The following is a 14,028-nucleotide window of genomic DNA, read 5'->3' as shown; positions in this document are numbered from 1 at the left end:
AGCTGGGACTGTTTAGCCTTCAGTAGAGAAGGATCAGGAGTGCAGAGGTGTGTCTGTATCTTATCGATGTATATAAATACCTGAAGGGTAGGTGCAAAAATGATGGAACCAGGCTGCCTTCAGTGGTCCCCAGTGACAAGAGACAATGGGCACAAACTGAAGCACAGGGACACCTGAACATAGGGAAACACTTTTTTACTGTCTGGGTGACTGAGCACTGGCACAAGTTGTTCAGGGTGGTTGTGGAGTCTCCATCCCTGGATGTATTGAAAAGCCATCTGGACATGGTTCTGGGCATATGGCTTTAGGTGTCCCTGCTTCAGCACGGGGCTTGGACCAGAAGACCTCCATAGGTCCCTTCCAACCTCAATCATTCTGTGACTCCTCACTGCCGGGCAGCGTTTTGCCCTTTCTGAGAGAGGCTTTCCCCGAGGCGCCGCCATGGTGGCTGCGGGGCTCAGCCGTGCCCTGCGGGGGGTGGGTTGGAGCCGGCTGGAACCGGCTGTGTCCGGCTGGGGGCAGCCCCGGCCGCTCACCACAGAGGCCGCCCAGCAGCTCCCCCTCACAGCACCCGGGTACAAGACAACCAATCTACCATGAAATTTTTTGTCCAGTTGCATATTTCTCTTCCATTTAAAGTATGTGTTGATTATCATTTTTTCCTCATCTATTTTCTTAAATGAAAAGATACAGAGTCATTTTTTTTCTAGATGAAAAATAGAGTACAAATTATTTTTGGAGGTTCTCTGTATTATAAATCGTGCTAAGTGAAGAGGAGCTGCTGCTCAAGCTAGCAATCGTGTCACAAACTGCCTTTCTTACACCTTCTCCATGTCACGCTCCTTGTAACCCCTGCATTCCCTTCATAGCTTCCAAGGGTCTCAAGTTCAGCTCTGTATCTATATTCATAGCAGCCAAATATGAATTGCTACACGTTTAGCAGTCAAGGAATTCTGCTTTTAGGCAAGTAAAATGAGATTATCTGCCTCCAACCAAAGCAGCAGGAGCTCATACAGCTCTGTGAAAACTCCATGTTCCCAAAATCTTTCACAGTCTGCTTTCTGGGAAAAGAGGAACTCCGGTTTCTTGTGCTCTTTAGTTTATCTAGGTTCAGGCTTCAAGCAGACAAACAACTGGAAACGTTTTTTTCTCTCTAAAGACCTTCTACAAGCATAGAGTAGCAAAAGTTCATAAAATCTTAATTTCCCAACATCTGTAAGAAAATTGACACCTCATTCAGAGATAGAAAACTCAAATTAAAGGCTGAGTTTTTGTAGGATGTTTTTTCAATATTCTGTGTATGAAATGTTGATGAAAGAAGATTTTTTTCTTACATATCAAAGCATGTTTTTGACTTCCATAGATAGAAGATTATTTACCAAAAATCTCCATCTCAGAAAAGTTCAGTTATAAATTTAAATAATGTGTATAAAAATCTGCTCATGCTTTTTCATAGAATCATTGAATGGTTTAGGTTGGGACCTTAAAGATCATCTAGTTCTAACCCCGCTGCCATGGGCAGGGACACCTCCCACTAGACCAGGTTGCTCAGAGGCCCAACTAACCTGGCCTTGAACACCTCCAGGGATGGGGCATCCACAACTTCTCTGGGCAACTTGTTCCAGAATCTCACCACCCTCATTATAAAGAATTGCTTCTTGATCTCTAATCTACATCTACGCTCTTTCAGTTTGAAGCCATTACCCGTTGTCCTATCACTATATGCCCTTGTGCAAATTCGCTCTCCAGCTTTCTTGTAAGGCCCCTTTAAGTACTGGAAGGCTGCTATAAAGTCTCCCTGAGGCCTTCTCTTTTCCAGGCTGAACGATCCTAACTCTCTCAGCCTGTCTTCATAGGAGAGGTACTCCCGCCCTCTGATCATCTTCATGGCCCTCCTCTAGACCCATTTCAATAGGCCCATGTCCTTCCTATGCTGAGGACTTCAAAGCCAGATGCATTATTCCCAGTAAGATCTCACCAGAGCAGAGTAGAGGGGCAGAATCACCCCACCTTGACCTGCTGGCCATGCTTCTTTTGATTCAGCCTAGGATGTGGTTGACTTTCTGGGCTGCAAGATCACATTGACAGCTCATGTTGAGCTTCTCATCCACCAACACCCCCAAGTCTTTCTCTTCAGGGCCGCTCTCAAGCCATTCTCCGCCCAACCTGTATTGTGTGCTTGGTATTGCCGTGACCCAGGTTCAGGACCTTGCACTTGGCCTGGTTGAACTTCATGAGGTTGGCCCAGCCCACCTCTCAAGCCTGTCAAGGACCCTATGGATGGCATCCCTTCCCTCCAGCATGTCAACCACACCACACAGCTTGGTGTCATCAGCAAACTTGCTGACCATTCACTCAATCCCACTGTCCATGTCGCTGACAAAGATGTTGAACAGCACCGGTCCTAGTACCAACCCCTGCAGAACACCACTTGTCACTGGTTTCCATTTGGACATCAATCCGTTGACTGCAACTCTTTGAGTGTGGCCATCCAGCCAGTTCCTTATCCATCGAGTGGTCCATCCATCAAATCCATGTCTCTCCAATTTAGAGACCAGGATATTGTGCGGAATACTTTGCGTATGTCCAGGTAGGTGACATCAGTTTGCTTTTTGTGCAAAACAACTTCACACTGAGGCACAAACTATAATGCTGATCAAGTTACTGATGATTTTTTGCAGTGGTGCACACATAATGCAAGGACATAATTTAAGATACAGACATTTCTATCTAGAGAAAGAGAGACACCTGAGCGTCTCTTTTCTTTGATCTTAAGGGAATGCAAAACTTCCCCTCTCTTAGGAGGTGCAAGACAAATACTAAACCCTAAATACGAAATTCACTACTACAGGGATCAATAGCAAGGCTTCTATCAAGAATAAAGGAATAGAGGCCACATGCTTAGGCAGTCCTGAATTTGCTCAGTAGTCTATCTGATGGACTGGGCGCCAGGCCTACTGTACTGACATTGCAGGCTGAATAACCTCTCTGGCACCAAATGAAAACAGAGTACGGTTCATCTGTTCTGCTGTTCACCCAGTGATGCCTTTCCTTAAGATAATTATTTCAGAATTAAGATGGTCAAACTTACTATCTTTCCCTCTTAAAATGGCAGCAAGCTTTGGGGCAAATGACAAAGTTTATGGAGAAAGAGGATGAATTAGCAATGGAGTAGAGCTAGCTTATGGGCCAATTAAGGTTACCATTTTGTTAGGATACCTGGCTCAGTCGCAGTGACTACTCAATACATATTATGTGTACCAGTAGTATATTTCAGCTATATACCCACTAAATAAAGATTAAGATCTGTAACTAATGTAAATCATAACTGACATTAAATGACAAAAATTTATGCATGCAGATAGAGAGAGGCAATAATAAAAACAAACAAAACACCACAAAACTTTCTTGGACATTATGCAGTCCTCTGAAACAGTACATTAAAAAAAAATGGATCCTCATTTCACATTCTGAGAACTATAGAAAAAAATATGAATATTTTTATAATTTCATGTCCTATATGGATTTGAATCTTAAATGTAATTGTGATTATGGATGTATTTTTCTTTCCATGCACATCAATATTAATAGCCCAGATATACAGAGCACACACTGAGAGGATAATTTGCCCCTTAAATGTGCAAATCCTATTACAATATTTGTCTAAAGGCTGGATTAATATTGAGTTGGTGTTTTTGCTAGCTCATCATAATTTTATCAGTGCATATACTTGAACTATGAGAATGCTAATGGCTCACACAGCAGGCACTACATGTTATAAAGGAGTCCAATTACTTCTGACTATTCAAATATGTTGCAAATTTCAAAGACAGTTCCCATCTGACTACTTTTTCCAGAAATTGCCAAGTTGCTAAGTCTTCATCTATTTAAAAAGGAAGGTTTTTAAAATGCTAAGTAGTAAACCACATTGCCTCATTTCATTTGTACCTAATTGGACCATAATAATTTTTCTTTCATTTTTCACATCATCTACTCTTTCTAAATAAATGTCTTATGGAAAAGGATTTAGAACACCTGTTGATAATGAATTCCACATTTTCGCCTTTGCACCATAGTCAGTCTCATAAAGGATTAAGAGACGGATTTCTCAATCAAGATACTTTTCCGAAAAAATTCAGGATATTTTTTAGCACTGACCTATATGTGGTTCTTTCTTAACTGAAGATATCACAAGTTTGCCTTCATTTATTGACATGTCTCAAAAAGTTATCTGTCCATCATGTTTGTTAGAGGAATTAACAAGTCTGATACCTGTTTTGTCACAGTTTTAGATGGCTCAAGATCTGACAGAGACTTTTAAAGACTCATCCAGTCTGTGGATTTAAATTAGCGAATGTAATCCAAGCCTGCAGCTACCAAACTAATGATCAGCTATGTCTAGGAGTAAAAAATGATAGGGTCTTCTGTGATAAAGGTGAGGATAGAGAGGATAAGAAAAGTTTAATTCTAGTAACGTTCTTGCCATCCTGATGAGAATTGTCCTATATACGAAATACTAAATTAGTCCAACATACTTAGAGTTTCAAAATAATTCTTTTAGTTAAAAAATCCATGATCAATACATGGAGTTATGTTTCTGAAATTACCATTTACTGTAAACAGATTTATTAATGAAAATAGACCTGATCTACGTGCACTACCTGAGATCAGCTAAGCATACCGCTCTTTATTTTCTTGCTTATACTAGTAATAAAGTTCTAGAATCAGTTTTTAAAACAAAAGCACTTCAGTATAGCAGAGCTGTCTTTTTGGAGATTAGATCTTGCATGGAGCTGAATGCTGCTGCACTCTCATTTCTAATGAGCTTGACTTCCTTTGAGAGTCATTAACTTTATTTACTATGTTCCACATATCAGTCAGTGATGCTTAGTTCCTTAATAGTTCTGATACTCTATTCACCTGAGTAAGGACTATTAATATAGCTCATTTTCTTGACTCGATAAGTTTTCTATAGCCTTGGCTAGCAATTTAGGAAAATACTAAGCACAACATCTCAGATGAATCTCAAGCAAGTTTTTGTAACCCAGTACTTAAAAATTCAGTATCCCTTTGTAACAGCTCCACTCCTCTCATGCAGATTGCTCAAAGAGCTTTTTTTCTTCACCTCCTCACACTAAAATGGTCACTAACTGAACAATCTTGCAATATAATTATGGTCACACTAATCCAAGTATAAAATATTGCTCACTGAACAAGATACTGAATATAATTCTTTTATACAAGATGCATTCAATATCACTGTAGCCAATTTGGAAAAAAAGATATCATCTGGTACTGTCAACAATGCAAAAATCTTGGAATGCAGGGCAGAGGTAGTCCTGGTGCTGGGCAAACACAGCCATGACAATACATTACTGCATATGAGCAACTGATCACAGTCCTTGGACTGAAATTTATACTAGCCTGGGTCTGGTAGCACTATCTTCACTATGTTACGCTGTACCTCATGATACATCTTGAGCTAATGTTAGTTTAGCTGTATTTGCAAAAAGCTCAATGGTGCAGCACCCTTAGATACTGTATGCCATTTTGATAAACTCCCATGTTTCTAAGCACCTTTAGCTGCCAAGGTTATACAAGCATCTAGGCGTGCGTACATGAGACACAACCGCCTGATTCACTCAAAGAAGTCCGAGGTGGTTTTGTGGTGCTATTTGCAAACTATTTGCACCACTTGATGACTAAGCCAAAAAGGCTCAGATCTCTTGTCCTAATTTAGTCTGGATGCGCAGATAGCCTTAACTCTCCTTTAAGTATTCACCAGTTAAGAACTCATTACTAAGCTAGACGGTTCTGCGTTGGCTGGTCAGATGGTTCTGCATTGGCTGGTAACTCTCATCCCCTGGAAAGGCTCTTTTGTATCAAATACGGCACAGTAATACATCTCTGAGTTTCATATCTTTGTCAGAGTGTGATTGGCATGTAGACAAGTTATTCTGAAATATAGTCTGAGGGAATATATTTTTTCCCTCACTTTTTATCTTGTGACATTCAAGATAAGAAATTCTGAACATTATCCTGGAGTATTTTGGATCTGTATATAAAAAAGTTACACAAGAATACCATCTAGATTGTGAAGTTAAGCATTTCAAAATTAGGAAACATCAAGCTTGGGATCAGTTTTGCAATTTTATTTCAGTTTCCATTTGTTGACATCTTGATGTCACCTTTGACTACTTGCATGCTACTTTTTGTTGGTTTTTTTTTCCTCTAAGTGAAATGTGTTCTCGATACAGAGTGTTCTCAGAGGGCCGCTCTATGCTCTGACAGAGATGAAACGCTCCTCAGCCTAATCCCTGCTGCCTTCTCTTCCACTCCAGCCTCCTTGGTGTCCTCAACTTCCTTGTGCAATACTGTCAGCCTCATAAGTACCATTTCTTTTCCTGTCAGGATTGCTCTGCTTCTTTCTTTACAGAGAAGAAATTAGAAACCAGGAAACACAGACAAAATCCTGCATCTACTATCACATGATGTGGACACAATATATTTTGAACCTGAACACACACCTAGGCTTAACCTCAAATTTGCTCTAAATCTAGGACCAGCAAGAGGCATACTCCTGCTTAGGTGATCTTGCAAGCCCTCGGCCATCACAGAGGAGGTTTGGGTGAATGCAGCTGAGCACAGTGACAGTCCCGGTTGCATGTGTCATACTTGGTCTGGCCCTCCAAACTTCCTCCTGCCAGCCATTGCCAGGGTGGCAGTGCAGCTGAATTTAAGCCACTAAACTGGATGGAAAAACATTACGCTCTAAATCTTGCATCTGCTTCCTCCTCCTTGGTTCTGACAGGGAGCACTGTGGGACAGAGCTCTTAAGAGTGGAGCCGGGGCAATGCATGCAGGGTCCTGCCCTTACCCTCCCACCACTGGGCACAGGCTGTGGCTCCTGGGCAAGGGGTGCGTGAAGGCAGGGCAGGATTTCCTGAGCCCCCTGGGCTCTACTTGCTCCTAGGGAAGGGATGAAAGCTGCACCACAAACCCGCTGTACCCCCATCAACTGTGTCTGGCAGGGACTGCCTGGGGCTGCCAGCCCCTACCCTGGCAGCACTCACAGAGCAGGAGCTCAGACAGGCTGGGCAATGGCCACTTGGCCATGGGGCACCTGGTAAACCCAGCTCAGACCAAGGGCAGCCCAGCCACCCCCTGGCACGTGCCACAGCCCAATGCCTGCCCCCAACAGTGGCAAATATGACCACGCTTACAGTACTATCTATGTGTTTTTTAACTTTGAGCCACCATAGGGGAAAAAGTAGACATTTCTCTATATCCATGGTTTGTGGATATGTTGCAAGCACGCATCCTTTGGGGATGCTACATATGCATGCTACATAAAACATGTGGATGGACCCACAGACCCCACCATTCATGTTTTGCTTGCTCATTTGTATATATAACTGAAGCAAAAATAAATATTTTTTGGTAATTTTGACTTGGTGGATTGTTTGGGGCTTTTTATGGTTTGAATAGTAGACCAAAGACAGTTAAATATTTATTAACAGCGTATTAAATTAAACCAGCTATATTTCACTTAAAGCACAGAGGCTGTCCAATGATTTTGTCAGTGACCAAACCACAGCTAGTTCCTTTGCTAAACCCTATACAGTAAAAGCACAGCAAAAGGGACAACGACTTCCAAAACCTAAAATTGAAGGGCTGAAGGGTACATGAATTTGGTACATTCAATGAAAAGTTTCATATAATACCCGTATGCTTTCTTTAATAGTTAGAGAAGAGTATCAGGTCTCTATAGACATAAGAGGAAAGGTGGGGGAGAGGGGGGTTGTTTGGTGGTGGTGTTTTCTTGGAGGACAGTTAGTTTGGAGAGATTGCTGTGTAGGAACGCAAAGAAGTTACTAAATGGGAGGCATTAGAGTAGATGTATCACAGAGTGGAGCATATGTCCTCTATCCATACTTCTGGTGTTCCTGTTAGCATGCTGTGTTCAATGTCTCAGAAAAGAGCTATTAGAATTGCTTGGGAAGTGGAATAATCACTATTTATGAGTGAAGTTTCTGAATAAATATTTTAGCTGAAAGGCAGAAGAGACGATAGTATCTACAAATATTAAAAGGACTTTAATACTGATATGTAAACCAATCACTTCTTCAGTAAAAAAAATCATAATAAAAAGGGAACAGCTTTATGTAATAAGCAATTAAAGAATGTAAAGTATATAAAGAATGTAAAGGATGTAAAGAATGTAAAGTATATAAAAGAATGTAAAGGATGTAAAGATGTAAATAAAAACTGAAACAAAAAGCCAAAACCCCCAACAAACAAAAAAAAAGAACACCTGGAAAACTTCCCATGGAATGCACCTTTTTCCCTCTTTTAGTGAGCCTGGCACTATCACTAAAGGCTGTGCACCTCCATGCAAAGCTTCATCTTGTTGCTGACTTTGAATCTGTAGCTCCCTATGGCAGGCAGAATGGGAGCACCGCTGAAGCCTCAGGTGGGTCTGCTGCCAAGGTCAAGGACTGCTGGAGCAGAAGAAGAACCACACTGCACACTGGACTCTACACACAGCTACTCACGACAAGGAAGGCGTCTACCAAGAGAAAAGAGAGGCCATGGTAGCGCGCACAAGGCTGAAGCCCTCGCTGCATTTACCTGCAAGCAATCAGATCCTTTCAGGTCCCGCACTGTATTGCCAAACCTGAGAATTAGGTTCTATTAGTCCCATGTTTAATTTGAAAGGTTAATTATAATTTGATTGGACCATTTAAGGACTAAATGGCTGATCTGGCTGATGAACGAGGATGTACTTCTAAAATTAGCTAAGAAAAAATACCCAGAAAAAGAGTTCTTTAGTTACACATATATTAGATTGATTAAAATTCTAGCCTGTGAAAAGGGAAATCCTAGCATACTTAGATCTGCTTTGTTATTTCTGACAGTACAGAAGGATTTTATCTGCCCTTCCCATTGTCCATGTAGAATACAAGCAACGGAATCTTTAAAGGAGACATGAGATTTCCATGTTATATGTGAGTATTAATTCTCTGAAATGTGATTTCAATAGCGATTTCCCATCTAAGTAACTGAATGTATAATTAAAGCATTCCAAATAAACTTCATAGTTTTAAATAGCTTAGTATACACTTCATTTACTGGCTCACTACTAAGAATAATTTTTTAAAAGAGCTATTTCATTTATTTCAATTATTTCCTCTGGCTTATATTTTCAGTAGTCCACCAAAGGCAGCTGAAATCAGTGGACAGTCTACTCTCTGACCTCAGCATTTTTACATAGAAAAAAAACCATTTGTTTGTTTACACTATGTAAAAAAATAAATGTAAGCAAGGAAATATTTATCACTGCAATCCTCTGTATTTACTTTCCTTTACAGTGTGCTGAAGTTAACAACAAAATATTAAAATATTTTCTCTAGGGATGTCAAAGAAATATGTGCATTAAATAGACATGATACAAATTTAATAAGCATCACAGTTGTAGAAAGGGCCTATCTCCACTCTGTGTTTCTGAAGTTTAAAAAATAAGTAACAAGATTCAATCTAACTTACTCACAAATGCAACTATACTGAGATGGGAAGAGAAAATAAGCCTCACTGCACATATCCAGAATTAAGCATGAAGCTATTGCCAGCCATTAATCCATTACTGTTAGCCTTTTAAACTATATTAAGCAAGTTATAATATAATATTTCAAAAATTTCACCGTGCTCTGCCATCCCTTCTCCCATCTCATCCTCCAGAGTGCTAATTTCCTCCCTGATTAATTCTTTGCTTTGATAATAATGAAAATCTTTTGAGTTACAGTTTCCATTTCTATCTATAACAATTCACATTCTTCCGTCTACTTATTACATGTACCCTTTGTATATACCCTTTGATTATGTTCTTCATATACCCTTTGATTATGTTCTTACACAACATCTAATTCTTAAGCATGTTTACTTTCTGTTTCAAAGTTGACATGAATTGCTTTTTTCAGACCTATTCCTTGTTTTTATAAATTATAAATGTAACTAAGTGCTCAGCTAGGATTTCTGCTTTTAATCCCCAAATATTTCCATTTTTAAAGAAAATTTATATATGAACTATTGGCATAAAAATATAAATAGATCCATGTTTGTCTCAGATTTCTATTAAGGGGATAATACTTTATCATACATTACTGAAAAAATATCAACAGGACTTCTTTCACTCTCTAAAGACATTTAAAAATCCAGTTCTTAGTTTTTAACTTGGCTACTAAAAACTCCATGCTAAAGGCTACTCAAGTATAAATTTGTATTTTGAAGTATCCACCTGCACAAATGTCTCAAGTTTTGATTCTTTGATTCATTTTATGTATTAAGGCTTATATTGCATCAGAATACAAAACAGTTAGTTTTTTTCTTGTTTTCTTCCCCCCCCATCCTAAAAGTTTGTTTTTAATAAAAATTAGATTAATGAAGCTATGATTGCAGTGAAAAAGCAGTGACAGGCACATTTTTTATCATTAAAACCATTTTGTTGCTACCTTTGCTATGCCTACCTCTAAATCTTTAAATGATCTCACTTTACAAGACGTTGTGTAAAATGTAATAATATAGAAGTAGTAAAGGCCAATCTGATGAAAACATTAATATGGAACTCATCTTACTAAAGGTAATCAAATACTATACAATTGTTGAATAAATCAAATAATTGCTGAATAAATCAAATGCTATACAATTGTTGAAACAGATCTTTCTCCTTAGGCAGAAAGAGACATCTTTCTGTATCAAACAGTTATAATATCTGATTATATCACTACAGTTCTTTTGGGCAACTGTGAGAGATTCTTGGAAGAAAACGAACACAAGATCAGTGATTTTATTTCTTTAGGCTTGGACACTGTTTACAACTGGCTCTCCAATTTTTCTTAGCGCACTGGGTAGTACCGATACATTAATTGTTTTGAACCGCTTAAAGTAGTAACATCATAGAATGAGACTACTTATTTGCTGGGACTTTGTCTGTTTTTCCATATTTTGTCTCTGGGTAAAATATTTGGGAGTTCTTTGTATAGACTTTGACACTTGTATTCACAGCAATTATCCCTTTGCTCACTCTAAACTTGTGATTTAGTTTTTTCTTCATTTTCCTGCCTTATACATGGCAAGCCCACCTCTCATCCACATGTGATGGAAATCAGCTTTGTGTAGATTTGTGATTCTTGATTCTAACTCAAGCTCTGATTTAAACTTTTCTCATTATTGGCACATTTATAAACCCACTTATCCATCTGTGTTTTCTGGCTTTAATGAGAGATTTTCCACCTGTCAGAGCTTTCAGAGGGAACACCTAAAGGGTTTCCTTCCTCTGCCTGGCTACCTATTCTCATAAAACATAGAGGAAATAAGTTACCTCTAAGATTCCTAGCCCTCAGACGTATCTGAAAGAAACTGATCAAAAAACTACTAGGAGGAGAAGCAGGAGAGGGGGAGAGACAGACAGTGTGACCACATGTACTTCATTCCCTAAAATTATGAAAAGGAACAGTAGCGAGAGAAGAAAAAGCCAACGTATCTGATACCTTAATTAGGTGTTTTGATTATAATATGTTGAACTATAGTACTCTATGTACTGTAGTACATTCAATATGAATGAATGTGTAGACTGTACATCAGATATTTTCAGTTTTGCATGTTTAAAAGAAACTACTATAAGACTGACAGAAAATGCATCTTTTTTGTAATATATTTTGAACAACTTTTGTCCATCTGTAAATGCAGAATTGTTTCCAAAATGTTCTGTTCCATTTGCAATGATAAGAAACTTAATCTGATACCAGAAACAGAGAAAAAGCTAGATGATTATAAGCAAGCAATCATTATGACATATGTTTTAGCTTTTGAAATATCATCTGAGTAGTGTTCTTGGTAAACATGGCTGAAAAATAATTTATTATGTGACAAATTAAATGACCATCGCTTTTCGCAGAAAGACAGATTACTTATAGACCAGTCACAAGTCCTGGCATATGAAATTACTATAAATTGTAGTGTCTATTATAGTGGTCAGTAGCCAACGGAACTATTAATAGCTATAAATCATCCAACACAGCTACCAATATCTACTAATTGGAACAGTCATTTTTTCTTATAGCTCCTGTTCTCAAAACCGTATTATACTGCTCAAAGTCAAACTCCAAAGAAGTATATTACATAAAAAGGTTCAGAAAGATGAGTACAGCCTTATTTATGAACTGACCTCTCTGTTTTCACTCTCCGCCATGGCTGCAGGACTTCTGTCTTCTTTTTTATCTCCCTGAATGCAGAACAACAGGTGTTGGAAGTATTCGTCCAACTCACAGAAGGATTTGGATGCCATTCTCCAGGACACACTCCATGCACAAAATTCTTTACTTGTCTGATTAACCTTCAGCTACATTGCTCCTCCTTTCAGGAGAAAGTGTTTAAGGGCAAAGATGTTTAACATACAATAAGCAAAGCATGTAGTTAATTTTGAGTTACCAATCAGGAAATACTATTTGCAGTTTTTAAAAAGTTCAGAGTATTTTATGAGCTTGCTAGGTTTCTTCAAGTAATTTTCTCACAGATTTTGCTGTTCTTCTCACACTTTGGCAGAGAAAACTTAAGTTTTTAGGATCTAAGGAGCTTGAAATCTAAGTTAGCCTATTTTGGGTAGAGATTATTTTATCTTTCCAGATAAGATGATCTTACCAAGCTTAACCAAGTAGAAATTTGTCTTCTGTCTCAGACTGCCTTGTCCAATCCTTCAAACAAGAATCCTTAAGAAAATGCTTCGGTGACAAACTCATTCAGTCTTACTTACCAGGTTCATAACTGGTCTGAGACCGAGCTTGCCAGCTGGGACAGCATGCTGGAGTTTGCATCCCTCCTGTTGCTCAGCTTAAGCTGCAGCAGAATACCCCTTAAATCGAGCTTCTGCAGACTCACCCTTCCTCTTTGACCTTGGCATGTGTTCTTGTCCATCTTACCTCCTGCCATGTGACGACCTTGCTATCATCTACAATGCGACTACAACGTATCTTTCAGTAAAGATCTTTTATACAAACTGGTAAGATGTGGAGTGAGTTTTTACATTTTTAGAACAAACAATCTTTACTTATGAAGGGGGAATTTCCAGGAAGAATTGTTTACTTCTGCTTCAGGCGTGTCAGGAATGCTGCTGCGGTACCTAAATAGCACTGAGGCTAGCAGGTTTCATTTCTCTGTCTTTGCCCCTCCTCTACTAAGAAAAGGAAGGAGAAATAAGCTCACTGATACTCACTATCTTTTTTAGGAGGACAGTATGCTAGCCTTCCTGTTTTAGTCCTATCCATAAAAACCAATAGCATAGTGTGCTTCTATGAATAGAATAATTACAATACTACCCTTTTGTTACAGCTGCAAGGGCAAATTAGTGACACATGTAAAACTGAAAAATGACCTTTTCAACATCAGCCTGACAGGATATGCACCCTGTAACAGTTGTTCCCTTTGTGCTTTAAAGCCTGAGTATGGTTGCCCCTTCCCCACCACTTTAAGGGTATGTTTGGACTGCCAGGTAAGGTAAGAAACACCAAAGCCATTTCATGGCCATTTCATATCAAAACATCTTCTAATACCTGAGTTAGCTTGTTTAGCGTTGGCTTGGGGTTCTTCACCTTGTTACAGAGCCAGCACTATAGGCAAATCCCTACTCTCAGCTTCTGGGAAGCATGTGATCATCTTGGCATCTGTTTTTATAATAGCCTTCTTTTTGTTAAGAACATTAACAAATATATCTTTCTGTATATAATCCACTATTATATCCCATTGACTGCTTTCTGGGAACCTCAAATGCATCACTTTATACGTACAGTATAATTTGGTAATTTACTTCAATTAGAACATTCAATAAAATATTCATGAAAGTGGCCTCTTGTTGAGATAGACCATCCATTTACTTAAAGATAGGGCTGCAGGACTCACAGGTATAATTCATTAGGCAAGCTAATTGACATTTTGACCAATAGATTTTTCACGACCTCTCCCCATGAATCTCGACAA

The 14,028-nt window shown here is 38.9% G+C and overlaps 1 long non-coding RNA gene across 1 annotated transcript in view; it reads right to left on the bottom strand.

Annotated features, from left to right (window-relative positions):
• The window catches only part of LOC128917181 (uncharacterized), a 32,554-nt gene extending 19,607 nt beyond the window's left edge, over positions 1-12,947 (bottom strand). Inside the window, exons 1-2 of the long non-coding RNA XR_008469189.1 lie at positions 12,809-12,947; positions 12,224-12,280 (exon numbers count right to left, since the gene is read on the bottom strand). This is a non-coding gene — a long non-coding RNA (uncharacterized LOC128917181). The remainder of the gene's footprint in view (positions 1-12,223; positions 12,281-12,808) is intronic.
• Positions 12,948-14,028: the final 1,081 nt, after the last annotated feature.

This window comes from Rissa tridactyla, chromosome 1 (genome assembly GCF_028500815.1).
Source record: "Rissa tridactyla isolate bRisTri1 chromosome 1, bRisTri1.patW.cur.20221130, whole genome shotgun sequence".
Lineage (NCBI taxonomy): Eukaryota > Metazoa > Chordata > Aves > Charadriiformes > Laridae > Rissa > Rissa tridactyla.
The sequence above is the reverse complement of the archived record's forward strand: the minus strand, read 5'-3'. Positions and strand labels throughout refer to the sequence as shown.